Source organism: Mus caroli, chromosome 17, assembly GCF_900094665.2.
Source record: "Mus caroli chromosome 17, CAROLI_EIJ_v1.1, whole genome shotgun sequence".
NCBI lineage: Eukaryota > Metazoa > Chordata > Mammalia > Rodentia > Muridae > Mus > Mus caroli.
Genome location: NC_034586.1, coordinates 86,246,075 through 86,273,823, shown reverse-complemented (window position 1 = coordinate 86,273,823; position 27,749 = coordinate 86,246,075). Strand labels below are relative to the sequence as shown.

The following is a 27,749-nucleotide window of genomic DNA, read 5'->3' as shown; positions in this document are numbered from 1 at the left end:
CTCATTAAACTCTGGCTTAAATCCTTCCTATAGCATTAACAAATAGTCTCTAGAGACATGGCATTTTACCATGGCTCAAATGACTTTTGGTTGCTTCTAACAAAATTGAGGCAATTACACAATGCCAGTCAGACTGACAAACGGAGCTTCACTTTTTAAATAATGATACAATCTAAGAATTACCCATAAAATTCACCTTCCTTTTAAAAAACAAGGAACTTGCTCTAAGAGGCCATAATGAGAACCATCTTGTAGAGCTTTGCTGTAAAATATGAACCAACTTTTCTTCAATGTCATCCTTGAGATACTGGCCTGGGTTTCTATTAATAATATGTAAATGTTATGCAAATAGAACATGCTGTGTGCTTCATCTGTCTCAGCGAGTGGTTGCAAGATGACAAAGGTATAAAAAGACCTGCTTTAGTCTAGAAGGTCTTTGGAAGGAGGAAATCTCTCTCAGCAGCAGCCTTAGATAATGAACCTGGGCATCTCCATCACGTAGAAGGAGGTGGGTGAACCTGGGGGAATCGACAGTTTCACAGAAAAGCAGACATTTTGAGCCTCACTTTCAAAATCAAACATGAAGAGAACTGTGAGTCCACAACAGATAGAAAAGCTGATGAATAGAGCTGTCAAGAGAATGTAGAGTAAGGTGTGGATTTGGGTGGTGTCAGAGAGCAACCATACACATCCCTCCAGAGAGGCTGCTGCTCCTTCTGCTGAAGAGAGGGTGGGGAGCACTGACAGATAAAAGAAAGCTCTGAAGACAGGTGAAGCAAATCACAGAAGACAGCCAGGAAGCATCCATTCATTATTTTCTATTGCTGGAAAGTGCTGTCTCATTCTCCTTTAGAAACCATGCACAACTCCTCCCATGCAAAGGCAGTTTCACAGATCTGCAGCTGGCTTTGTGGGTTCAAATACCAGCTCTTTGTATTGGGTTTACTAATTTATTCATTTATATTTTATTTTGAGCATTTCACAACCTAGATTGTATATATTTTTAAATATTTTATTAGATATTTAATTTATTTACATTTCAAATGTTATCCCCTTTCCTAGTTTCCCCTCTGAAAATCCCCTATCACCTCCCGCCCCCGCCCCCCAACTCCCCAACCCACCCACTCCCATTCCCAGTCCTGGTATTCCCCTATACTAGGGCATAGAACCTTCACAGGACCTAGGGTCTCTCCTCCCATTGATGACCAACTAGGCCATCCTCTGCTACATATGCAGTTAGAGTCACAAGTTCCACCATGTGTTTTCTTTCATTGGTGGTTTAGTTCCAAGGAGCGCGGGGGTATCGGTTAGTTCATATTGATATTCCTCCTATGGGGCTTCAGCTCCTTGGGTACTTTCTCTAGCTCCTTCATTGGGGACCTTGTGCTTTATCCAATGGATGATTGTGAGCATCCACTTCTGTACTTGCCAGGCACTGGCAAAGCCCCTCAGGAGACAGCTATATCAGGCTCCTGTCAGCAGGCTCTTGTTGGCATCTGCCATAGTGTCTGGGTTTGGTGGTTGTTTATGGGATGGATCCTCAAGTGGGGCAGTCTCTGGATGGTCTTTCCTTCAGTCTCTGCTCTGAACATTTTCTCTGTAATGCCTTCCATGGGTATTTTGTTCCCCCTTCTAAGAAGGATTCTGAGCTTCTGGGCTAATACCCACTTATCAGTGAGTGCATATCATGTCTGTTACATTGGGTTACCTCACTCAAGATGATATCCAGAGCTAGGCGTGGTGGTGCACACCTTTAATCCCAGCACTCAGGAGGCAGAAGCAGGCTGATTTCTGAGTTCGAGGCCAGCCTGGTCTACAAAGTGAGTTCCAGGACACCCAGGGCTACACAAAGAAACCCTGTACAAAAAAAAAAAAAGATGATATCCATATTCACCCATTTGTCTAAGAATTTCATGAATTCCTTGTTTTTAATAGCTGAGTAGTACTCCATTGTGTAAATGTACCACATTTTCTGTATCCATTCCTCTATTGAGGGACATCTGGGTTTTTTCCAGCTTCTGGCTTTAAATAAGGCTGCTTTGAACATAGTGGAGCATGGGTCTTTATTACATGTTGGAGCATCTACTGGGTATAGGTTCAGAAGAAATATTGCTGGATCTTCTGGTAGAAATATGTCCAATTTTCTGAGGAACTGCCAAACTGATTTCCAGAGTGGTTGTACCAGCTTGCAGTCCTACTGGTAATGGAGAAGTGTTCCTCTTTCTCCACATCTTCACCAGCACCTTCTGTCACCTGGGTTTTTGATCTTAGCCATTCTGACTGATGTGAGGTAGAATTTTAGGGTTGTTTTGATTTGCATCTCACTGATGATTAAAGATGTTGGACTTTTTTTTTAGGTGCTCCTCAGCCCATCAATATTCCTCATTTGAGAATTCTATGCACCCAATTTTTTAAAATAGTGTTGTTTGGTTTTCTGGAGTCCAACTTCTTGAGTTCTTTATATATTTTGGATAGTAGCCCCCTATCAAGTTTAGGATAGGTAAAGATCTTTTCCCATCTGTTGGTTGCCTTTTTGCCTTATTGACAGTGTCCTTTGCCTTAAAGAAGCTTTGCAATTTTATGAGGTCCCATTTGTCCATTCTTGATCTTACAGCACAAGTCACTGCTGTTCTGTTCAGGAATCTTTCCCCTGTGCTCATATCTTCAAGGCTCTTCCCCACTTTCTCCTCTATAAATTTTAGTGTCTCTGGTGCTATGTGGAGTTCCTTGATGCACTTAGATTTGACCTTAGTACAAGGAGATAGAAATGGATCAATTCACATTCTTCTACATGATAACAAACAGTTGTGCCAGCACCATTTGTTGAAAATGCTGTCTTTTTTCCACTGCATGGTTTTAGCTCCCTGTCAAAGATCAAGTGACCATAGGTGTGTGGGTTCATTTCTGGGTCTTCAATTCCGTTCCATTGATCTACCTATCTGTCACTGTACCAGGATCATGAAGGTTTTATCACAATTGCTCTGTGGTACAGCTTGAGGTCTGGGATGTGATTCCAACAGAAATTCTTTTATTGTTGGAGAATTGTTTTTATTATCCTACGATTTTTGTTATTCCAGATGAATTTGCAAACTTCCTTTTCTAATTCTGTAAAAATTTGCATTGTAATTTTGATAGGGATTGCATTGTATCTGTAGATTGCTTTTGGCAAGATAGACATTGTGACTATATTAATCCTGCCAATCCATGAATAGGGGAGATCTTTCCATCTTCTGAGATCTTCTTCAATTTCTTTCTTCAGAGACTTGAAGTTTTTATCATACAGATCTTTCACTTCCTTAGTTAGTTTCACTTCCTTAGTTCCTAGAGTCACACCAAGTTATTTTATATTATTTGTGACTATTTTGAAGGATGTTGTTTCTCTAATTTCTTTCTCAGCCTGTTTATCCTTTCTATAGAGAAAGGTCACTGATTTGTTTGAGTTAATTTTTATATCTAGCTACTTTTCTGAAGTTTGTCAGGTTTAGGAGTTCTCTGGTGGAATCTTTTGGTGTCACTTATATATACCATCAAATCATCTACAAGCAGTGATATATTGACTTCTTCCTTTACAATTTGTATCCCCTTGATCTCCTTTTGTTGTCTAATTGCTCTGGCTAGGACTTCAAGTACAATGTTGAATAGGTAGGGAGAGAGCAGGCAGCCTTGTCTAGTCCCTGATTTTAGTGGGTTGCTTCCAGTTTCTCACCATTTAGTTTGATGCTGGCCAGTGGTTTGCTGAATATTGCTTTTTATTGTGTTAGGTATGGGCCTTGAATTCCTGATATTTACAAGACTTTTATCATGAAGGGGTATTGGACTTTGTCAAATGCTTTCTCTGCAACTAATGAGATAATCATGTGGTTTTTGTCTTTGAGTTTATTTACATAGTGGCTTACATCATGATGCATGATCGTTTTGATGCATTCTTGGATTTGGTTTGCAAGCATTATATTGATTATTTTTGCATCGATATTCATAGTGGAAATGGGTCTGAAACTCTCTTTCTTTGTTGTGTCTTTCTGTAGTTTAGATATCAGAGTAATTGTGGCTTAATAGAACAAATTGGGTAGAGTACCTTCTATTTCTATTTTGTGGAATAGTTTGAGGAGTATTGGAATTAGGTCTTCTTTGAAGGTCTTAGAACTGCACTAAATCCATCGGGTTCTGGGCTTTTTTTGGTTGGGAGACTATTAATGACTGTTTCTATTTCGTTAGGGGATATGGGACAGTTTAGATAATTAATCTGATCCTGATTTAACTTTGGGACCTGGTAACTGTACAGAAAATTGTCCATTTCATTCAGGTTTTCCTGTTTTGTTGCGTATAGGCTTTTTTAGGAGGAGCTGATGATTTTTGGGATTTCTTCAGTTTCTAGTGTTATCTCTCCCTTTTCATTTCTGATTTTGTTAATTAGGATACTGTCCCTGTGCTTGCTGGTTAGTCTGGCTAAGGGTTTATCTATCTTGTTGATTTTCTCAAAACCAGGTCCTGGTTTGGTGCATTTTTTGTTTAGTTCTTTTTGCTTCCACTTGGTTGATTTCAGCCCTGAGTTTGATTATTTCCTGACATCTACTCCTCTTGGGTGAATTTACTTCCTTTTGTTCTAGAGCTTTTAGGTGTGCTGTAAAGCTGTGAATGTATGCTCACTCCAGCTTTTTGGAGGCACTCAGAGCTATGAGTTTTCCTCTTAGGACTGCTTTCATTGTGTCCTGTTTATGTAACCAGTCTGCTAGTCTATGTCTTTTTATTGGGGAATTGAGTCCAATGATATTAACAGATATTAATTAAAAGTCATTGTTGCTTCCTGTTATTTTTGTTGTAAGAGTTGGAATTCTGTACATGTGGCTATCATATGATGTCTTTAGGTTTGTTGAAAGATACTTTCTTGCTTTTTCTCGGGGTTAGTTCCCCTCTTTGTATTGGAGTTTTCCCTTTATTATCCTTTGAAGGGCTGGGTTTGTGGAAAGATATTGTGTTAATTTGGTTTTGTCATGGAATACCTTGGTTTCTCCATCTATGTTAATTGAGAGTTTTGCTGGGTATAATAGCCTAGGCTGGCACTTGGGTTCTCTTAGGGTCTATATGACATCTGCCCAGGATCATCAGTCTTTCATAGTCTCTGGGGAGAAGTCAGGTGTAATTCTGATAGGTCTGCCATTATATGTTACTTGACCTTTTTCCCTTACCGCTTTTAATATTCTTTCTTTGTTTTGTGCATTTGGTGTTTTGATGATATGTCAGGAGGAATTTCTTTTCTGGTCCAAAGTACTTGGAGCTCTTGTATGTTCATGGTCATCTCTTTCTTTAGGTTGGGGAAGTTTTCTTCTATAATTTTGGTGAAGATATTTCCTGGCCCTTTAAGTTGGAAATCTTCCTTCTCGTATACACATATTATCCTTAAGTTTGGTCTTCTCATTGTGTCCTGGATTTCCTGGATGTTTTGGGTTAGGGTTTTTTTGCATTTCACATTTTCTTTCATTGTTGTGTCAATGTTTCCTATGATGTCTTATGCACCTGCAATTCTCTTTTCTATCTTTTGTATTCTGTTGGTTATGCTTGTATCAATGGCTCCTGACTTCTTTCCTAGTTTTTCTATTTCCAGAGTGGTCTCCCTTTGTCGTTTCTTTATTGTTTCTACTCCCATTTTTAGATCATGGATGGTTCTATTCAATTTTTTCACCTGATTGGATGTGTTCTCCTGTATTTCTTTAAAGGGTTTATTTATTTCCTTCTTATAGTCCTCCATCATCATCATGAGAAGTGACTTAAATCCATATCTTGCTTCTGTGGTATGATGGTGTACCCAGGACTTGCTATGGTAGGAGAGTTTGGTACTGATGATGCCAAGTAACCTTGGTTTCTGTTGCTTCTGTTCTTAGCTTGCCTCCTGCCATCTGATTATCTCAAGTACTCACTGCCCTCAATATATCTGATTGGAGCCTGTCCTTCCTGTAACCCCAGTTGATTCAGAACTCCTCAGAGTCTAGCTTCTTCTGTAACCTGGTGATTCTGGGATCCTGTGAACCTGAGATTCTGGGTGTGTCAGAGTTCTTGGTAGTCAAGCTTCCTCTGAGACCCTGAGATCATGGTGTGACCAAGCTCCTGGGATCCTGGGATTCTGGAATCCTAAGATCCTGAGCTTGTTACAGTGCCTGGAAGTGGTACCTCCACTAGGGACCATGGGGCTGTCTGCTGTGTTTGAAACCAAGGTAGACCAGCACTGACCAGAAGGAACCCAAGCTGATGGTCAGGATGGGCTCCTGTGTGTCCTTGCTCCTGCTGTCACAAGCCACTCATGATTATTTTGGAATAGATGTTGCATTCAACTCACCAGTGATCCTAGATCCTGGGTATATTAGGGCGCCTGCTGTGTGGGAAGTTCTTTGGTGACCGTGGGGACTGTCCACTGAATTCTCACCCAAGGTGGCCCAGGGCTGGTGCCAACCAGAAGGCCTAAATTGTATATTTTAACTTTTCATCCATGAAATGAGAATGGTGATTTTACACAAACTTATATGTTATGTGCATCAGATGATATACGTTCTGAAAATGTGTAGCATAGTGATGACTACAGTGAAAGTCCTAAAGAAACATGAAATGGTTGGCTTGGTTCTCAGAGTAAGCATTCAGTTACACAGCCCATCAGTCTCTCAGAGGATTTAGAAGAAAAGGGGAATGATCAAACTAGTAAAAGTATTATTACAAATATAGAAATAATAAATAAGAATATTTCTAAAATACAGTTTGAAAGAGTAATAATTTAAAGGTCACTATAGTATCAAGACCATATTCTATCTAGTTGGGAAATGTGCATAAGATTAGCAGTGAAATAATTTTATTCTGTGAATGCTAGAAAGGCCAGTTTTCACACAAGCATATTAGATCCTTCTAAAATTGATGGATAATGAGTACTTCCAGCACAGCGTGTGAAGTAAACTGTTATAACATGTGCACTCAGAAACTTTGGGTCAGAGCAAAGGAGAGTTCAGTAAGCAGACTAGCTCTATTTTTTTTCTCAAACATACTATCCTACATTTTAATAAAATATCATTTTGCTCATTGATAGACACTGGTTTTATTGTATGAGCATAGAATGCAGTGGATAAGTAGTGTTGCTCTCCCAAGCAATAGCAACCATGGCTAGGGGATGCTTTACTTGTAAAAGTAGCAATTGTCGTAATCTAACAGGGATATTCAAAAGCAGGGAAAATACTCAAGAAGAGCAATGTGCTGATGTATTAAAGTACACTGTTGCCTAAACATTGTGTCAAAGAAATATAGAAGGCTATCCTTCTCAGCATTCCTGCAACCAGAAGTTCACCATGCTTATTCTCGAGATCCATGCCAGAGAGCTGGAGAGATGGCTCACTGGTTAAGAGCACTGACTGCTCTTCCAGAGGTCCTGAGTTCACCACATGGTGGCTCACAGTAATGGGATCTGGTGCCCTCTTCTGGTGTGCCTGAAGATAACAACAATGTACTCATACATAAAATACATAATCTACATAAAATAAATAATCTTTTAAAAAATCAAAACCATCCACACCAGAGAAATATTTGACTCCTGTAGGAATCCCACTGTAAAGTAGAATTCTGCGTCACAAAAGATCTCTTCTGAGCTTCAGTGCCCAGCAGTGCGTCCACTGGCATCTATGAGGTCCTAGAACCCACACTTCATGAATAAGGATGTCTCAAAGGTTGTTGAGCACATCAATAACACTATTGCACTTGCTCTGGTTAGCAAGAAACAGAATGTAGTGGAACAAGAGAAAATTGACCAACTGATGATTGAGATGGGTGGTGCTCAGGATGAATCTAAATTTGGTGCAAATGCCATCCTGAGCCAGAGTGGCTCTGGCTGTCTGCAAATCTGGTCCTGTGGAAAGCGGGGAACCCCTTTACCCTCACATTGCTGACTTAGCTGGCAACCCTGAAGTCATTCTGCTGGTCTCGGCTTTCAATGTGATCAATGGCATTACTCATACAGGCAACTGGTCTTGCAAGAGCATGACTCTGACTGTAGAGGTATCCTGTTTCTGAGAAGCTATGGAGCAGAGGTTTACTACAACCTGTAGAATGTCATCAAGGAGAAGTGGAGGAAGGACTCATCAATATGGATAATGAAGGGAGATTTTTCCATCTAACATCCTGGAAAACAAAGAAGCCTGGAGCTGCTGAAGACTGCAATTGCAAAGGCCAGCTACACTAAGCAGGTTATCATCGGCATGGATGTAGCTGCCTCTACAGTTCTACAAGTTTGGCAAGTATGACCTGGACTTCAAGTCTCCAGATGACTCCAGCAGGCTGACCTGTACAAGTCCTTCATCTAGAAGTATGCAGTGGTGGTGACTGAAGACTCCTTTGACCAGGATGACTGGGAAGCTTGGCAGAAGTTCTCAGCTAGTGCAGGCATCCTGGTGGTAGAGGATGATCTCACAGTAACCAATCCTAAATGGATTGCAAAGGATGTGGGAAAGAAGTTCTGTAACTGCCTCCTGCTCGAAGTAAACTAGATCAGCTCTGTGACTGAGTGTATGCAGGCATGTAAGTTTGCCCAGCCCAATGGCTGGGGCATCATGGTGTCCCATTGATCTAGGGAGACTGAGGATACTTTTATCATTGACCTGGTTGAGGGGAATGGGACTCTGCACTGGGCAGATCAAGACTGATGCCAATTGCCTGATCAAGTACAATCAGATCTGTAGAATTGAAGAAGAGCTAGCAGCAAAGCCAGGTTTGCTGGCAGGTCCTTCAGGAGTCCCCTGGCCAAGTAAAATATGGACTGGAGATCCCTCAAGCCACCAGCTGCTGAGGTCTTCTCTGTTCCTGATGTCACCAAGGATGCTCAAGAGCAGTCCAGTGCTTGTCCCTCCTATGTCACTGCTTCCTTAGGTGTCCAAAGTCACACCTGATCACCTGAAGCATTGCTTGAGACCCCAGCTTTGTAATCATATAATTGGTCTGAATCATTGTTTCTGTCACCTGACTTCCCAGTTAGTGTCTGGAGCCCTCAGAACTTCAGTATAATACCTAGGGTGGCCACCCTCAAGACCCCTCCTCCAGTGGTTTCCATACAAAATAAAAGCAGTACAACCCCCAGCCCCTAAAAAGAAAGAAATATAGAAGGGAAGCAGCCACAGGTTATTAAATTGGACATGTATACACTACAGGAGTTGTTGAGTTTTCTCCATCAACAAGATGGGGCAATTTAATACTTGGTTGGCAGTTCACATTTGCAAAGGAAGTTTTTGAATGTGATTCTTAGCAATCTTCAAGCACAGATGGAACTGATTATGGGCTTTCAGTACTTGAATCATTGGGTTGGACAGGTATGCTGACTGACAGAAATGACACTCAGTTGTTTCATTTGTAAGCACAGATTTTAGGCTTTCTTTAATATAAAAGAATTCTGTCAGGCACGTATTATATAAAGCAAAGTGAAGCAGTCTGCCCCAACATGTCACTTCAACCTGAGTATATACTCAGTTATACTCTACCAATGTGTCAACACCTCTGACTGGAAACTTTTCATCACAGGTGAATGTTGTTGAGCTGTCTGATTATTGCAATAAATTTAAGGGAGATATGTGCAAAGAACTGATCCCAACAACAAAAGTATGTGTGGAAGCAAAATGATGCTCATCTCAGAGGGACTAAGAGAGCATTTGTTCTATGTCACAGAGCAGTGCCATGGGACACAGAGTCAGGTTGCTCTCAACTATGAGTTTCAATACAGAAGCAGTTACATGAAGTATTCACAGTCATGTCACATCATCAGCAACAATCAAGACAATTCCCTAATAAGTGGAAGGAACACCATGCAGGCGGTTGCCCACACACAGAAGTGTGTGTTACAGCTATTATCAAATACTTTTAGCTTTGGGGTTGGTAGAAGCAAATGGTGTATGAATACATTCCAAATTTTTATCTGAAGGTTGAAAAGATATTAGGTCCGACACAGAGAGAGACTGTAAATGGCCATGAAGGAGACTACCACAACTTGGTTCTAAATTTGTAACATTCTAACTTCGAAGAATAACCAAATTGTGATCAGCCTTTCAACTTTAGGGAATATTTAAATAGGCATGGATTCAATTTTTGTATGTTGTGATAATTTTTCAACATATTGAAACTATGGTTATGATAAGAGTAACTTATTTGTAACATAAAATGCAACACTGGGGATTAACACTGCACTGACAATAATTCAGATTAATACTTAATTATAATTAATGGGATAGGAATAGCACTACCATTCAATATTCTCACACCACCCCTGCCTACCTCCTTCTATCTAATGCCTATTTCTGCTCTCTTGATTCATGGAATGCCAGCTTTATTTCCTCTGACTACGGGGTTATTATCTTCACTTATATTACCTTGACAGTAGATTTAATTAAAAATATAAATCACCTTAGTCAACTGAAATCTTTAGAGCATTTCAGAAATACTTTCATTTTCTTATTATGCTAATCAATATTTTTCTCTTGTGTTTGAAAATCACTTTCTAGGTTAGATTTTGTTATTTCTTTCAATAGTAATAGATAGGTACATATGCTCAATATCTAGTAAAGTGTTCTTAAAGTAAAAGCCAATTTTAATTATGTGGGACTTTATGTGTTTGTGTGAATGTGTAGAATGATATAATAATACATCAGTAATATTTCAGAGGTTACAAATACTTGATGAAAAAATACTTGCGTTTTGTGAATAGCAAGTTTCTAAATGTTAACTTTCTTTTTCTAATCTTGTCTAATCCCATGAGCTCCAAATAGTGTTTAAACTTTTTTAAGTTGCTTAGACTTTTTACTATAAACTTACTCAGACTTTTTAGCTATACTCTAATAACTTTTACATTGGCAATGACCACTGCTATCATGTAGTATACTGAGAAATTAGGACTCAGTCTTATGCACTCAATTTTCTTTGAGTACATGTGATGAGCCAGCCTGCTTTAAAGGCATCTTATAGTAAACACAAGTGGCTTCTTCCTTGTTTATGATTAAATCTCTGTTTCTTAAGGATTGGACTGTGCCCCTCCCTGTAACCTTAACTACAAATGGTTCTATACTACCTTTCGGGGGAAATGGCAATCATGCCTTTGTTTCAAAAAAGTTCTTGTAACAACCCTGCAACCTTTGTTTCACAAGGTTGACATTACTACCTTGTTATGGCTACTTTGCTATGCTTCTCCTGTAACCCTGCTTATTTGCCTGCCAAACCCCCTCTTTGGAAGCCCAGAGCTGTAAAACCCTTCTCTTGCCCAGGTCCAATGCTGACATCTTAAAACCCCCCTTAGGTGGAGGAAGTCCATGTACACAAATAAAAAGCTTGCTTTAATTACTTGCAAACTTTAATTAATTTTGCCGTGATAGTTTGGATTGGTGTTCACTATCCTCACATGTTCAGATTAACACTTGATCAAGCACTTATTTAGAATTGATAGATTTTTGCATCGGATTGTATCCGTCAATTTCTTTCAGTTATGGTGTGGAAATGGGAGTTTTATTGAAGCTGTGTGTCAATGTGGAAATGTGCTTACTGTCAGAGGAAGTACCACGATGCCTGATGTAAGTCATTATTTGAAAGATAATGTTTGTGTAAGCCTGCTATATTACTTTTTGGTTTTTTTTTTGTTTGTTTGTTTGTTTTTGGTGCCTCAGCTTTATCCACCATGAAATAGGAAAATTAACTTATTTTGCAAGGCTTCTATGAGGTTTGAAGGCATTAACAGATGTAGTCCAATGAAAATAATGCTACATATTAGTAAATAATTAAGATCTGTTAAATTGCATGATGGTTATCACAATTCTTGCAGAAGAGTTAGATGTGATTTCTATTATTCCACTACTATAGAAACTGAAGTCTGGGGAACTTGGTCCTCACTCTGTCTAATGTAAGTAAGCATTTGAAAGTTTAAATAGCATAAATATAAAAATGCTTTGGAAAACATGAATCACAATATAAATATAAATTTTGAGTGATTATTTTAGCAAAAAGAACAAAAAATTCTAACAAAGAGGTATTAGCTAAATATGTAGACAGTGAAGAGAGAATCCTTAAGAAACAGAGTTTCGGTTATGGACAAGACTCCCCTCACCAAAGAGAGAGAAACTATGCCCTGGGTCTCCCACAGCAAAGATGCTACTGGATCCAACAGTTAAAATATCTTTAATCTGACACTGGCTTATGTCAATCAGAAGCCATTAGAAACCAATTCTATTCTGTAATCAACTACATATTCTTTAATGAAAATACTAAATAATCTAAACACAATTAATTCAAATTTTGTGGGGGCTATCACCTTTAATATTAATCAAGTTTTCCACGTACATGAGGCATTTTCTGAGATTTCTTATTCTTTCCACTTCCCTGGAGGAAAAGTTGAATGAAGATTAGCTAAAAATTCTGTCATTCAATGCAGAGTGCTTTCGTACTTTTTTTTTAAAGTATAGAATAGAGTTTTTATTCAGGGCATGGGGAGGGGAGTCAAGAGGGTAGTAGAGGCAGAGAGAGGCAGGGAGAGAGTAGAGAAGTAGAAGCTGGCCATGAGCTTGTGGAGAGAGAGGGAGGAAGGGAATGGAGAGAGAGGAGCAGCAGAACGTAAGAGCACTTTCATACTCTGACACACGTGGTTTGGGTTTACTTCTTTCACTGAATAAAATGACCTCGTCAGCTGACTTAAGAAGTACATTTTTCTCTGTGTACCTCCTACTTATTATGTTTTTTTTTAAAATGCATTTGGCTCCTGTGCTGAAAAATATTACCCAGTTAACTCCATGATAATAGTAGTGATTTCCAGGAGAGGCTCTGTGGATCCTTCCCTCTGTAATTTGCTAGCTGTTTCTGACAACCCCTCACAATGGCTGTAATCAGTGTAGTGATTTTTTTTCTGTGAACTGTGCCCTGACCTGCCCATCACTGCTTCACTTCACATGGTTTAAAGTACTGCGATACTTTTCTAAGTTTGCTATTGATTGCAATTAGTCAGCTTTTTAAAATTATTGTCTGAATTTTACTTAATTTGCATTTAAAGAGGCTATAAACATGAGCCAACATTTTCACTTTTTTATGAGCAAGAAATACAAAATTGCAGAGTTTTGTAACTGTTGTACATGCTAGAGGTTATTAAACAACAACAAAATAAATACAGGAGGAATTGTTTTGTTGGAGACCAGGCTCCCTTGGGGAGTCCCTTAAAAGACATAGTTACTCATTCTCTTTCATGGCCACAAATTTTACAATTGGCTAAGTAGTGACAGTGAAGGAAATCAAACTATGTAAATCTCAGTGGCTTGCACTACAGAGTCTGACTATCAAATGCACTCTCCATGAGGTTCTGAGGTTATGACTGTTACCATCCTACTGAGCTTCTGTTTGTTTGTTTGTTTGTTTGTTTGTTTTTGTTTTTCGACACAGGGTTTTTCTGTATAGCCCTGGCTGTCCTGGAACTCACTTTGTAGACCAGGCTGGCCTCAAACTCAGAAATCTGCCTGCCTCTGCCTCCCTAGTGCTGGGATTAAAAGAGTGTGCCACCACACCCAGCCACTGTTACCATCCTAACTAGCAAGAGTGGTGCCTGTTCTATAGTTGATGCTTAGTAGGGGTTTTGAATGAATAGCAAATGAATGAATGAGTGACTTATATCCTCTCATGTACATGCATGTACTCTCTGTTGTGTTTTACTTGTTTTCTAAGTCATCCACATAATAGGGTTAAAGCTATATTAAAGAGACTCAAGATTGCAACTGAATTATCATTCCTAAAATCTGCAAGAATGAAAGCCTTGTGCTGCAGAGAGGCACTGGCAGACATTCATCTCACTACCTTGTTCCAGTTTCAGTGGTGATGTAAGACTCCAGAGAGCCTTAACTTATAGGAGACCCCCCGCCCAAGTGAACAATGAGAAGCAGGGAATTGATGCAAAAGCAAGAGGAATTTTATTGTTCCAGCATGCTGAGGTCATCCTGCACAGGAAGGAGAGAGAGAATGGCCAAGCACAGCTGGTTCGGTGAGTTTTTATACAGTTTTCAGAGCAGTAGCCATTAGACACAATGTGATTGGCAGAACAATGTGACTTTTAAACTGATTAGTCTTTAGGGAATAAGGTGGAAAGGACTTTCCTTGTCTGTAGGTGACCAATGCTCTGGGCTTCCCCCATCCCGAGGTGGCCAATGGTCAGTCACCCCCAGTCTCCGACCTGTGGTCTGAGGAATGTAGTTATACTTTCCCTTCTGGAAGGGAGGGGTGCCTATGTGCTATATGATCTTTCTCTTCCAGGATGGAAGGGGTCTGGTGGAATTTTCCAAAAACCCTGAACCTACCTCCTCAATGGCCTGAAGTAGAGGAAACCTTAAGGAAAAGCATCTGCCTTAGTGTTTGCTGCATTGTTACAAACTTTGCCTGTAGAAAGCCTTAATCATGGAAACAGGAAATCTTTGAATTCACTGGAGATCCTACAGAGACTAGGAAAGATGCTTTATAAATGCACACTACCATGTTGTGCCTATGCGTGGACCTTTGGCCTCTGGAAAGCTTACTCTTATAAAAGAACACTAAAGTCTTTTCATGGACTAAGAATAGGAACATTTGGACCAGCTACTGTTCCCTGTTCCTTTCTTCCCTATACCAACAATAGCATGACACAACAGAGACACTGACACAGTTGATAAGCCCCTTAGGGCTCATGGGTGTTTGGTTTACTTACAGATGATTAAAAACAGGCAAAATGTTCAAGTTTCCTGGATGATTGCAACTCAACCTTTTAAGTATAGCTGACATGTAGCTGAAATTACAAAGAGGGACTACGTTGAGAAAGACATGTGGATCTGTACAGGTATCTCATGAATAAAGCTCTTGTCAAACATTATGAGGATCTGTGTCCAAACTTCCAGAACCCATGTAAAAGCTGGGCAAGGTAAAGCACATCTGTAATCCCAGTGTGCACAGTGAGATGGAAGACAGAGGCAGGAGCATTCCTGGAAGCTCACAGACAAGATAGCCTGTCATGCACAGCATTGAAAAACAAGGGACCCTAATCTAAAGCAAGGTAGAAGGTGAGGATGACTCCACCTCTGTCTCTGTACTAGCTCTCTACAGGCATGTATAGGCCACTTCTTTAAGACCCCACACCCTAAACACACACATATCAATTATAGAACATATAAGAGGTTATCAGTTCTAAATAATTATTCAACCTCTCAGAAAGATAATTTACTGTCATTTACTGAATGTGTTGTAAATATGCATGCTATCTTCTAACTAGAACAGAAATCAGACCAAGAAATTTTAAAAACAAGATATGTTTCTATAGGTGCTGACAAAATATAGCATATTCAGAGTAGGGAATGCCAACATATTAAGCCTTCTTTTCAGTCTTTTAATAAATGACTAGTGTTTAATGTAAGCATTCCTAGAATTTTCGATGTTTGTTGATTTGTTTGTTTACTGAGACAAGGTCTTACTTTATAGCTCTGGCTGGCTTGAAACTCAGAGATATATCTGCCCCTGCTTCCCAGGTGCTGGGGTTAAGGTATGTGCCACATGCCCAGCATTCGTAAGAGTTTTTAATAGAAAGTAAAACAAACAAACAAACAAACAAATACAGTTACTCAATGATTTCTCATATATTTCAAAGCAATACATATCAATGCAATGCAAATTAGTATGTTGAAAGTTATGTCCACATATGCACTTGTGGAAGCCAGATATTTATATCAGCTAGTATTGACTTTATCTTATTGGTTTATTTTTTTCTTTTCTTTTCTTTCTTTTCTTTTCTTTTCTTTTCTTTTCTTTTCTTTTCTTTTCTTTACTTTTGGTCTTTGAGACAGTGTTGTGTTTTTCTAAAAGAAAAGGAGAGAATGAATATGTTTGGTGAATGTATAGTCAGGTATGGGGAACAGAGGTGCATCCAAGGCCCCAAACTAATCCATCCCTTTCACATGAGAAACCAACCACATGAAGATATAGTATAGAATAGAGTTTATTCAAGGCAGGGGAAGGGAGTTGAGAGGATTGTAGAGACAGAGAAAGGCAGAGAGAGTGGATGGGTAGATGCTGGCCATGAGCACATGGAGAGAGGGGGAAGGGTTATGGGGAGAGGGAGGAAAAGAGGAGAGAACAGAGTGGGGAGCAAGCAGGCAAGAGAGCAAGAGAGAGCAGGGGGAGGGCGGAGGGGGAAGCAGTTCCTGTTATAGTGAGTCAGGTAACTCTGGGGTGTAGCTTAGACAAATTGCTAACAGCCAGGAGTTCTCACTGAACCTGAAGTAAGCCCTAAGGACACTTCTGTCTCCCTCTCACATCCAGTCCTGAGGTGACAGGCACATGCCACCACTTCTGACCTTTAAAGAGTGTCCAGCAGTCAGAACTCAGAGGAACACATTTCAGTGAGCAGCACCCAGGTTTAAATGCTCACAAGTGGCCTGTAACTCTGGGGCATGCAATATCCTCTTCTGGCTTCCACAAGTAGCAACATACACATATGAATACCCATGAAGACTTACACATAAATAGAAATAAAATAGCTCTTTCTCATCGATTTTCTGTTACACACTGCACAGTGTAATGACATGCCAAGCAAATGACAGAGAAAGGATAACTCTGGAATGTACTACTATTTTTACAGTCACTTCCTGTCACAAAGAATAGATATTTATCTCTATTATTATACCAGTCAGGATACTTTCATTTATTTCACTTATGTCAATCACCATGAAAACAGAGGGATGATGGTGACAGTTTAGTAGGCACCCTCTATCTATGTGGAACTAAAAATAAATCCATATCAAGTTGCCAAACTGAATGACCTTGCTGTCCAGTGGCAAAGATAAGGTATAAAATATTATTTGACAATGTAATTCTAACTAAGGAAGGGAGTGTAGTAAATATCAAATAATGGCATACCAAGAACTCAATAAGACTCCACACACTGACAGGGTGAGACAAGAGACTGAAATACAGAGCCTACAGATCAGGGGTGGGCATCATAGAAGTAGCAGTTATGTTCCACCTGCAAATAGGGACAGAGACAGGAAGGGATATTATTTCATATGGACATTAGAAGAAGACAGGGGTGTGGGCATGTGAACCAAACCAAAAGTCAAGAATGCATGAGACAGAAAAGTGCCAATGAGGCTACTTATTATGAATAGAACTGTAGCAAAAAGTCTCTGAACAGATCTAGAATATTTCTGTAAAATTGGTTTGGGGAAATAAACTTTGTAGATTTATTTAATTTCCAAAAATACACAGCACCTTCACATGCTCTCCATATCCATGTGGCAACATGTTTCAACAATGGTTTCTACTTAGCAGACCATCTTATATCCAATATCATATTGGATGTCTGCACCAACCCTGTGAGGGGCATTCTTATTATAATCACATGGAAATAAACAGAGTGAGGTTTCCAGCGTTGCAGCTTAGCTTCGTGAAACTAGAAGATGCCTCAATATAGATGTGAATATGGGTATGACCTGAATGGAGTATTCACCCAACCTTAACTATCAGAAAACAACTGATGCTTGATTGTGATCACATGACAGACACATACCATGTTTTCATATAGTGTTAAAAAATTAGTGTTTTGAATGGACAAAAGTGGTCTCACACTATGAATAGAAGAGATTTTTGATTATATGTTGATTGTTGTTTTCAGTAGGAGAGTGGTTTATTTGCAATATTTTCTATATTTAGTATACACTACATATAAATTTTCATCTAGATTTCTCTGGAAATGTTATAATTTCTTTCTATGTCATTCTTACATTAAAATTTAATAGGATGTTTCAGCTTTTTCTAATGGAGTCATAATATCTCAGTGATGTGCAGAAAGCAGTTGTTCCTTGTTGAGTATGAAAGCTCCACCACTGGCACATGTGTTCATCCACTTGATTGCCGAAGGGCAGTATTGGTTTGAGAGGCAGTGAAATGGACAGGCAGCCTACAACGCCCAATTGACATTTAACAGTGAAATTTAGCTCATATCATAATCATTAAAATTACCATGGTCTCAGTGACGGAGAGTCATGAAGCAAGCTGCTGAGCTCTGGAGTCTATAAAGGGTTACTTAGGAGTCAATGTCCCTGAAAAAGACAAATTTTCCATAATAAGTAGAGCGAGAATAGAATGATGGTGCATTCCCTCTTCCCTCTGGCTGTATGTGAAAGGTTTCATTTGACTTCTTGCAATTTCCAGGAGGATTAAAGTAAAAATTGTGTAGCCAAGGGACCCATCCACAATAATAGAATAGCCTTGGTTAACCTTGACTAAATTTAATTTAGCCATTGGAAGTGATTACAGAAGTCTCTGAAAGACAGATGCCAATCCTCACACTCTTTATCAAATCTCCCCTGTCACATGTTTCACTAACTTACTCATAATTTATATAGTAAAGCTAAATGCCTATTGTTAGGTACTATAAACCTTGCTTCTCTTCTTAATCCTTTGATAATTAGATTATCATTATTCAGGATGTAAAGGTGTAATAAAAATAAGCCACATTTAAATGTATCTATGGGTTATAATAACTACATTATATTTCTTTTATGCTTTTCACAAGAAGGACATAAGCATCACCACACTTAATTTTGGTTAAATTATGAACACATCTAGTTATAAAAATGTTCTTTAGTAGAACAAACTTATTTTTAAGTGTTCATGTACTGTTATTTGTTTGGATTAATTCTACTGTTGATTACTGAGAAAATAGCCTCTGCATTTCTTTGTGAAGTTCTTTTCAATACACACACAGCAAGAGAGAGACAGAGAGAGAGACAGAGAGAGAAAGAGAGAGAGAGAGAGAGAGTTAACAAATTTTACATTACATGTGTATAAAGTGATTACTTTTCTCTAAATTGACTTTAATTCATGATCAAGATAGCTGGTTCTAGAATCCGTCACATGTAGTGTCTGTGTATATTTGGTTAAATTTTTGTCAACTTGACATAATCTGGGGTCAACTGTGAGATAGATACTCACCTGAGGAATTAATTGCCTTCTTCAAATTGCCCTATATGATGATCGTGGGAGGGCAGCTGGTCCTGGGTGATGTATGAGAGTGGGATCAACAAGCCACATAAAGCAAACAAGGAGGCGTCTGTCTTCTTTGGCCTGTGCTTCAGTTTCTACCTCTAAGTCTTGTCTTGAGGCCCTGCCCTGACTTCTCTCAGTGATGGACTGTGACCTGAGAGTTGGAAGAGAAAATAAGTTCTTCTCTCCCTCAGCTGGTTTTAGTCGTGGTTTTATCACAGCTACAGAGAAGCAAACTGTGAGACCCTTTAGCTTAGCTCTGGGTTCTGTTGAGTCTACAAGACAATACTAGTCAAGGTTTTTGGTAAAATTCTATTGTCCTATGTAAAGAAATTTCATTAGAACAAGTTTGCTTCCAAATAGTTTTAAAGGATAGGTTAGCCACTATGACCATAATACTTTAATTTCAACATAACTATCAAGTATTCAGCAACAAAGGCATGAAACTACACTTTTAAAATTGAAAACAAAATATGTAAAAGATATAATCTTCATGAAATGAAATATTTAAATTTGAATAATTGGGGTATAATTTTTCTGTAATTTTACATTTTCCCAGAGGAAAATACTGTCAAGATATTTTATCCAGGTACCTTATTAATATCATCTTTTGCTGGTAGGCTGGACTCCTGGGATGAAAGCTGGAGTCAAGAGGTTATACAGGGATACAAAGCAAGTTTACAGGGTAGCAAACAGTTCAGTTAGATTTTGCTTCTGATAGTTCAAGGCATAAGATAATAATGGTTCTGAACTAAGGCACAAAATGGAAATCCTGCTGTGATGTCATCTATTCTGTGTAATTTATTAGTACTGTTAGAACTATCAAAGGAGATGATATATTTGAATGTCTTGTAAAAGCCAAGGAAAGCTATTTGAGGACACAGAAAACCTAGCTTAGCCTCCATTAGACAGAGACTTTTGACATGCTGAGAGACTGGGGTTTCTCAGGATGTACCATCAATTGACTTTTGTAAAGGACAGCTTGACCAAAGAAGTTGTTATGTTTAATACATTTGATAGAATTGACCCCCTCCCACAACTTTTGTTCAAACTCTTGTTTAAATGGGATTTTTAAAAAATAGTACATTTTCTGAAATGTAAAGATTTTACTGTCTGAGCCTTCCCCCATTCCTGTTTTCTACCTTTTCTATAGTACCATTAGTCCATTCATTTGTAAAGTTTCATTATGTTAATAAGCTCCAAAAGACCTCCAACCCCCAACACTGCTACATTTATTTCTTATGCTTGCATTTGGGAGACACTGATCTGCAATAAGTGAGGCTCAGTAGTTTCAAAATCACACCGATGACTGTAAGCTGGGAGTCCCAAGGCCTAACCAGTCTCTCTGGAGGGATGGTCATTGCTTTTAAAAAGGAATTCCAACACTGTTTACATGTTCCTCTGTAGAAGCTGGTACTTGCCTTGTTGGATGGTTGAGGCAATGCCTTCTATATGTGGAGGTTTCTGTTTTACATTAGTTTTGTTTGTTTGTTTCCTGTCATCTGCCTCATCACCTCACCATCCCTGTGCATCATCTCTGCAGTTAAAGATTCCTCGTACGCATGGGATGTCAATGATTTTCTGCACTTCCTTGTAATTTACCATGTTGGCTATTGTTGCAAATACTAGGAAAGTTAGTATGTGATAAAAATTTGGGTTTGGATACTTCAAAAATGCATCAAGAAGTAAAAAAAAACCAAACGAAGATTTTTCTGTTTCAATCCTAGCAGAGATAAAAATAAAAAAAAAATTCATGCTAGATGTTTATCATCTTAGCTCTACATGCTCATTCAACTACAAAGTATTGAGTATATATACCATAAATGTTAGTCAATTTGATTTTCATACTTTTTAATGTTTATTCACAATGTTCAAAAGCTAGAAGAGTACATTTGGGGTAAAAAATACTCTTTTTATGTCAGTTTGATATTAATTGAAAACCCTGAATCATATCCAAAAAGGAAACCATTGAAAGTTTAGACTTTTAATTATATCTTATGGGGGTGCTGAGTGTTACTGACAAGCATCAAAATCAAGAAGCAGTCAAAGAAGAATAATATCCATACAGTTCTCTCTGTGAGGACTGTGCTTCTGTATACATGTGCTTTGTGAGGGAGGTGTCTCATAAAATAAAGATGAATGTATGAATTTATAAGAGGAGCAACAGAAATACTCTGTAGTGGTCCAGAGAGAATATAATATAGTATATATAATAGGCAAACTGAGAGATTCTGCGTTTCTTCTTTTTGACATTTAGCTAAACTAAGCCCCATTGGTGACTACCAGAGATAGTTTCCAGAACAAGGGTGTATTGTCTGTTGAAGAGGTTCTTCCCAGCATGTAAATGGCAGGTGAATTACCTTCAATAACACAATTCAGAAAGGAGTTTCATTGTGCCATACAGTTTCGTGTCAATTTGACACATGGTGAAGTCATATGAGAGGAGGGAATCTCAATGAAGAAACATACTATAGGCAAGTGTGTAGGGTATGGGAAAGGCCCCACCCATTGTGAATGATTCCATCCCTGGGCTGGTGGTCCTCGATTCACCCCTTCATGGTCTTTGTATGCCCTCCTGATTCTAGGTTCCTTCTTTGAATTCTTGTTCTGACTTCTTTTGGTAATGAAGAGTGATAGGACAGTGCAAGCCTTTGTGTGCCAAGTTGTTTTTGATCATAGTGTTTCATCAAAGCAATAGAAACCCTAAGACACCTGTCCTTTCAAGTTGAAAGCAATCACCTTTTCAGCTTGCCCAGATCCTCCATATGTTCAATATCTAGGAGCATCTCAGACTTGCTTAGTCTTCCTTGCTCTGGAGAATGCATTCTACTTAATAATTCCAAAATAACTCCATATCCTCAGGTATTTTTCACCATTGACAAATGAAAGTAAAAAAAAAAATATATATATATATATATATATATATATATATATATATATATATAGAGAGAGAGAGAGAGAGAGAGAGAGAGATTTACATGAATATATATGTGTGTTATATATTTACATGAGTATATGTGTATATATATGTATATATATATATATATTCAACTCCAAGAATGTTCCCTAGAAAAGGATACTGGAGAACTGATTCACCAAAGAGCCTCCACTCTAGGCAAGGTTTTGATAGTTGTGTCGTCATATAGGAATATTCTACATGGCAAACAGTTTCAACTTTATTTAAACTTTAGCAATGTTTAAATAATTTAATATAAACTACACACTGACACTTTGAGGTACAATGAGCAAAGGAATGTTGTTCTGAATCAAGGAACAAACTGTTCATTGCTTCAAATTCAAAGCCTACCAGGATAGAATCATAATAAAATCCCAGACAAAGGAAGATGTTCAATGATTTCAGATTTCTCTCAGTCTATTGAATTGCTCCTTTAGGTCACTACTAGAGAAACCAAGTCACTATTGGTTTCTGTTAACCTGTATTAGTGGCATCTATTCACAAGTGTGTTCTACTTGCTATGATAAATTATACACTCACACTGGACCTAACTCCCAGGTCTCTTCTTTTGGATGATGTTTTGAAATAAGATCCTCCTCCAGTCATCACATTAATTACTTCTACTTCATTGTAATTACAAGAATTATAGAATAACTTAAGTAGCTCTATAATTTTACATGTTCTTTTCCTGCTAGAAAATAGCCCACATAAGAACAAAATTAGTTTATGGGGAAAATTGGCACTTGATGCAAGCAAGCACATAATAGGTGCTTAATAAATATTTGTTGAGTAAATACATGCACATAGAGTATATATATATATATATATATATATATATATATATATATATATATATATAATCACATACCAAGCTGGATCTTCTTGTTCCCCTACAAATGAACAGATAGTCACCCGCTGCAGAACCTAGTATCATATGCAGATGTCATGAGTGAGGAGGACCCCACATACTCCTAAATTTCTCCAGAAGTCACTGTAAATCCTAGTTCATGATAAAGCAAGAACAGAAGAAAACCACCTCTATTTGTTGTCTGATAGTTCCCTTTGCACCTTTGTGAAGGTCAATGTCCATAGTCAAGGTCTGTTTATAGCTCTAAGGAAGATGGTAAAATTGCATTGTGTTAGAAGTTCCCTCTGTGGTTTTGGCAAGGTTCACTATATATTTTCTGTCTACTCTGTGACCTCCCACCTCTTGTTTCACAATGTGGAGCTGTTTACAGATTAAGGTATATGGAAAATATGTCCTTCCTCTTTATAATAGTTGTTCTGTCAACATGGGGCCCACACCTATAAGTTGGTATACTTCCCTAAAACTGTGAAACCTTTTGATGAAGTGTGTATATTTTCCATCCTAATAGCAAACATGTTTCTGTGAAATTTCAACTTCTTTTACCACTTACCTGCTATAAGAAAATATTATCAGACCTTTAAGTGGAAAAGAAGAGGAAATTATAAACAGTGCCTCATAGAACTGGTATAATTCCAACCCAATGTTTTAATGTGATAGTTTTAATCCTTACAAAAATTTTAAAAATTCAGTCCTCAATCTGCATTATGCACTAATGACAGCCTTTTTTTTTTTAACATGTTGGCTACTGACAGTGCAACTGTACATGATTACAGAGATTTAACTCAGTCATTGTAATAACTGCATGAAAGCCATTTCAGAATCTAAAATCCAAATGATGAGATACTTTATCTCTAGGCAAGAAATGGAGAAATATCTATTTCTCAAGGTGATAGGGTATTCTCTTCTGTGTGGGTACCTAGAGTTCATTGCCACTGGCTTCTGGATCGATCCCATTCTTCTAAACGAATGATGCTGTCAGAGCACTGAGGGATGGTGAAGAGTTCTGCAGTCAGGTCTAGCTGTAATGAAAATGCCCTTGCAGCTTCCTGGGCTCCATCGGGGCAGCAGGATTAAATTTGAGCTCAGGTTTTGAAATGATAAAAAGCTGTTTGACTGAATTTTCAATATGTTTATCAGAAGAAAGCTGAAAGTACAAGATAACTTCTGCAAGAAATTTGTAAGTGGAAATGGGTACCTGGAACATCGCAAAAGAATCTCCTGCAGTTAACATTGCTCATGCGTCTACTGCCAGCAACCAGCACCACACTTTTCTTCCAAAATTATTTTTAACTAGCTTGGAAGTTATCCAGGTCTGACTCTCCCAAAAGTAATTTTGTAAATGTGAGAGGGACTAAGTGGGTTCTGATTCAAAAGACAGGTGCACCTGGATGTCTTTTGTACAGCTGTGAAAATCTACAGGACGGTCATCACTTATCCCACAGTGAAACAGCTTAGGTGTGAAATGCATTTTTTTGCAGAAGTGCTGAAGGCCAGCAAGGAGGATCAAAGTTAAAGCAAGATAATATGTACTCCCTTATTTTCCCGTTCCCAAGAAAATATTCAAACAACAATGTGAAAGATTTTTGACCAAGCATTGAGACTGCTGAATACATCAGATAGAAAATATAGATTCCATAAATTAATCCTTCTTAAACAAACCATATCCTGGTTCATTTAAATTTTTTCACTACCTCCTCATCGTTGTTGAAACTTAATAAAGCACAAAAATGTGAGGGTTGAATGTTAAATGGTCAGGAGCAATAAAAAACCTGGCATGGAGGTACTTCTAATGGCCCCTCACTTCTCAGTGAGCAATAAATAAACCCAACGTGTCTTTTCATGCCTATAACACTCGAACTTATATTCACTCTTACATGGAAGGTCAAGATGAAAACATCATCATAACAGTTCCACTTACCATAATATTTTAATGATTTCATGCAAAATTTATACACTTGACTAAACAAAATCAAATACAGAAACATAAAAGTGAATTAACTATTTAACAGTGTTCTCATATCATTTAACTACTAAAATCTTCATTGTCTAGGTCTAGCTTCATTGTCTAGGTCTGATAGTTTTTGTCTGATGAATTTGTTGTTAAAATTCATGTTCAAAATTTCAGAGCATTTATTTTTTAACCAACTAAGGAATTTCTAATTATTCAATTTATCATAATTTCCCCTATCAATCATTGAATACCATGTGTAAAACAATGGGTCACTGACATTAAGGAAGTACTTACTAACCCAAATGGGTAAAAGTTTCTAGATATTTCCATGATTATTTCTTTAAAAGTCTTCTCTATGGCATCATAGGTGATAAGCAAACACATCAGAATATCTCAGAATCGCTGTGTAATGAGTAGATTGCCTTCTAGTTATAGAAAGGTGCCACACATATTACTTCAGCCATGCAAATGGATTTTGAAAATTAATGGCACAATGAAAAAGTCATAAATTTAAAAAAAGTGCATAAATGTTCTGTAATAAGAATGAAGGAAAACTACATGCAGGTTGTCTGGCTAGGGTCCAGCATTTCAATATTCTTCTGTTAGCTGACTTGATTACTCAGTTTACGCTAATATCTGTATATATCTATATCTGTATCTGTATCTATAGCTTTATCTATATATAAATTATTCTAAGACCAATGGACTTTTTTTACCTCTAGCATGCATTCAATAAACATAAGCTTTACCAAGGACCAGCCTCAGCTTGAAGAGAGGTTCTGAGGAAGGGGTGTTCAGGGCATTGAAAAGAACAACTTGAAGTCACTTGAGGGGTACAAGCCGAGGGCCGTTTGTTCTGCTCAAGACAGATTTCTGAAGATTACCACAAGGCTTAACTCTCCCAGACCAAAGCCCAGTCTTTAATTTACATATCAGTTTAATCATCCATGTTCCACTTTTATTATCCCACCATGAATTAACATTTTCTGATCTTAGTCTCTTGACTCCTAGAAAAATACAGCAAGCCCATTTTTCTTAAGATTGCAAGTGGATTCAGAGATCTGCCTACCTTATAAAACACAGACAATAAACTAGCTGTGTGGAGGAATTCAGCTCTGAGACCACCATTCCTACCAAGTCTGGGCCTAAATTTGCTTTGTTCCAGGCTGATCTTGAACTCAGGACTCCGTCTGTATCTATCTGACAAGCAGGCTCATGGTACAGGTGACCTTCTCTTTTAGATCTATGAAGCCCCTTATATAATTTATATTGCATTGTTATATTTCTCATAGTTGAGCAATCATGTTTACATATTTTTCAACTCATATTTTTAGAGTTCTTTCCCACAGCCTTAAGGGCTGTCCTGAAGGTCACAGCATCTACCATTTTGCTAAAATACACCCTTGCCTCCTAGAGTCATGCTGCTTCTAATTATCATGGAATATTTACCTTGGCTGAAAGGACATATTCCTATAGCTTTGGCAGGGAGAACATCTCTCCAAGAAGGAACATAAAGTAAAGTATGTACATTATTACATAAACAAGCCTTACATATCAACACTCATAGAGGTTCATGTGCTTCTGGCTCTCCTCCAGGGGGCAGTAAACCTTGTCATGCTATCCTCTTTGAGGTCATGTAGGATTCAGCAAGCATAACATAATAGGAAGCAATTTTATACAAAGACTAAGTTTATATTTGCCTTTCTATTGATAGTCTAATGACCTATGCAGTTGATTTATTTTTATCCCTATGTATATAAAGTTTTTCTTGAGTCATTCATGAAAAAGAAAAAGGTAAGTCTAAATTCAGAATATTTGTTATACTTTCCATCTAAATTTACCATTTTTTTCTAAGCATGTCCATTCATACAAGAAAGCTAGTAGTTGCCAACCCCATGACCAGAGATTATTGGCCCAGGCTCACAGTCTGACCTCAGCCCTGTGGTACATACTATGCAGAAAGGCAGGGTGGTAATATTCTGAGGCTATTAGAGTCTTTCCCGCATATTCTATCTAGAGGCTTGATTGGTCCTTGTTTTCCCTCTGAAATGTTATATTTTTGTCTATTAAGTATTTAACATGTACTTTGCTAAATGATTCCATGCATTATCACATTTAGTCTTTTCCATAAAGCAATCAGAAGTCAATCTAGGCTTAAAATCAATCTGCTATAATTCAATCTATTGACTACAGTATCATTGTCTTTATTATTAATTTAAATAAAATTAACAAAAAAAGGAACAATTGTGGGTAAGGTGCTACATACAGGAGTTCTGGGTACACAGAGAGCTGCAGTCAAGCGGACCATTTGTACTTGGGAGTTGATTTGAGACAAAAATGCAGTGTGAAGGTTTAGCATCCATACAAGAAAAGGACCAATTCAGTAAGAAAGTAGAAGTTACCCCATTAAATTGACTAGTTCAATGCAAGTTATTTATGTCTTGGTAAATCAACTCACCCATTAAAGAAAAGTAATAATTTCTTCACTGCCTAACTCATCTGTTTTATTATGAAAAGGGTGAGAAAACAGTTCTATAAACTAAGCATCTGAGGAGTCAGTAAAGTGTGATTTGCATAAGCAAGAAATTCATTTAAGAAACTAAGTATGGGGACATGTTCCTGTTAGCAAAGCAGAAGCAGAAGAATCCCTGAAACTTTGCTGGCCAGCAAGAGTTTATGAGCTTCAGGTTCAGTGAGGGACCGACCCAGTCTTAGGCTGTCAGGTGTGATGGAACACACCTTTACTTCTAGCCCTTGGAAGGCAGAGGCAGGCACATGTGGGTTCAAGGCCAGCCTGATCTACACAGTAAGTTCCAGGCTAGCCAGAACGGCATTGTGAAACCTTGTATTGGAAAGAAAGAAAGAAAGAAAGAAAGAAAGAAAGAAAGAAAGAAAGAAAGAAAGAAAGAAAGAAAGAAAGAAAGAAAGAAAGAAAGGAAGGA

General features: G+C 38.1%; 1 protein-coding gene and 1 pseudogene across 35 annotated transcripts in view; both read left to right on the top strand.

The window, feature by feature from the left end:
- Nrxn1 (neurexin 1) overlaps positions 1-27,749 on the top strand; it is a 1,073,594-nt gene that overhangs the window by 290,898 nt on the left and 754,947 nt on the right. The window lies entirely within an intron of this gene.
- LOC110284086 lies at positions 7,556-8,774 on the top strand (annotated as a pseudogene).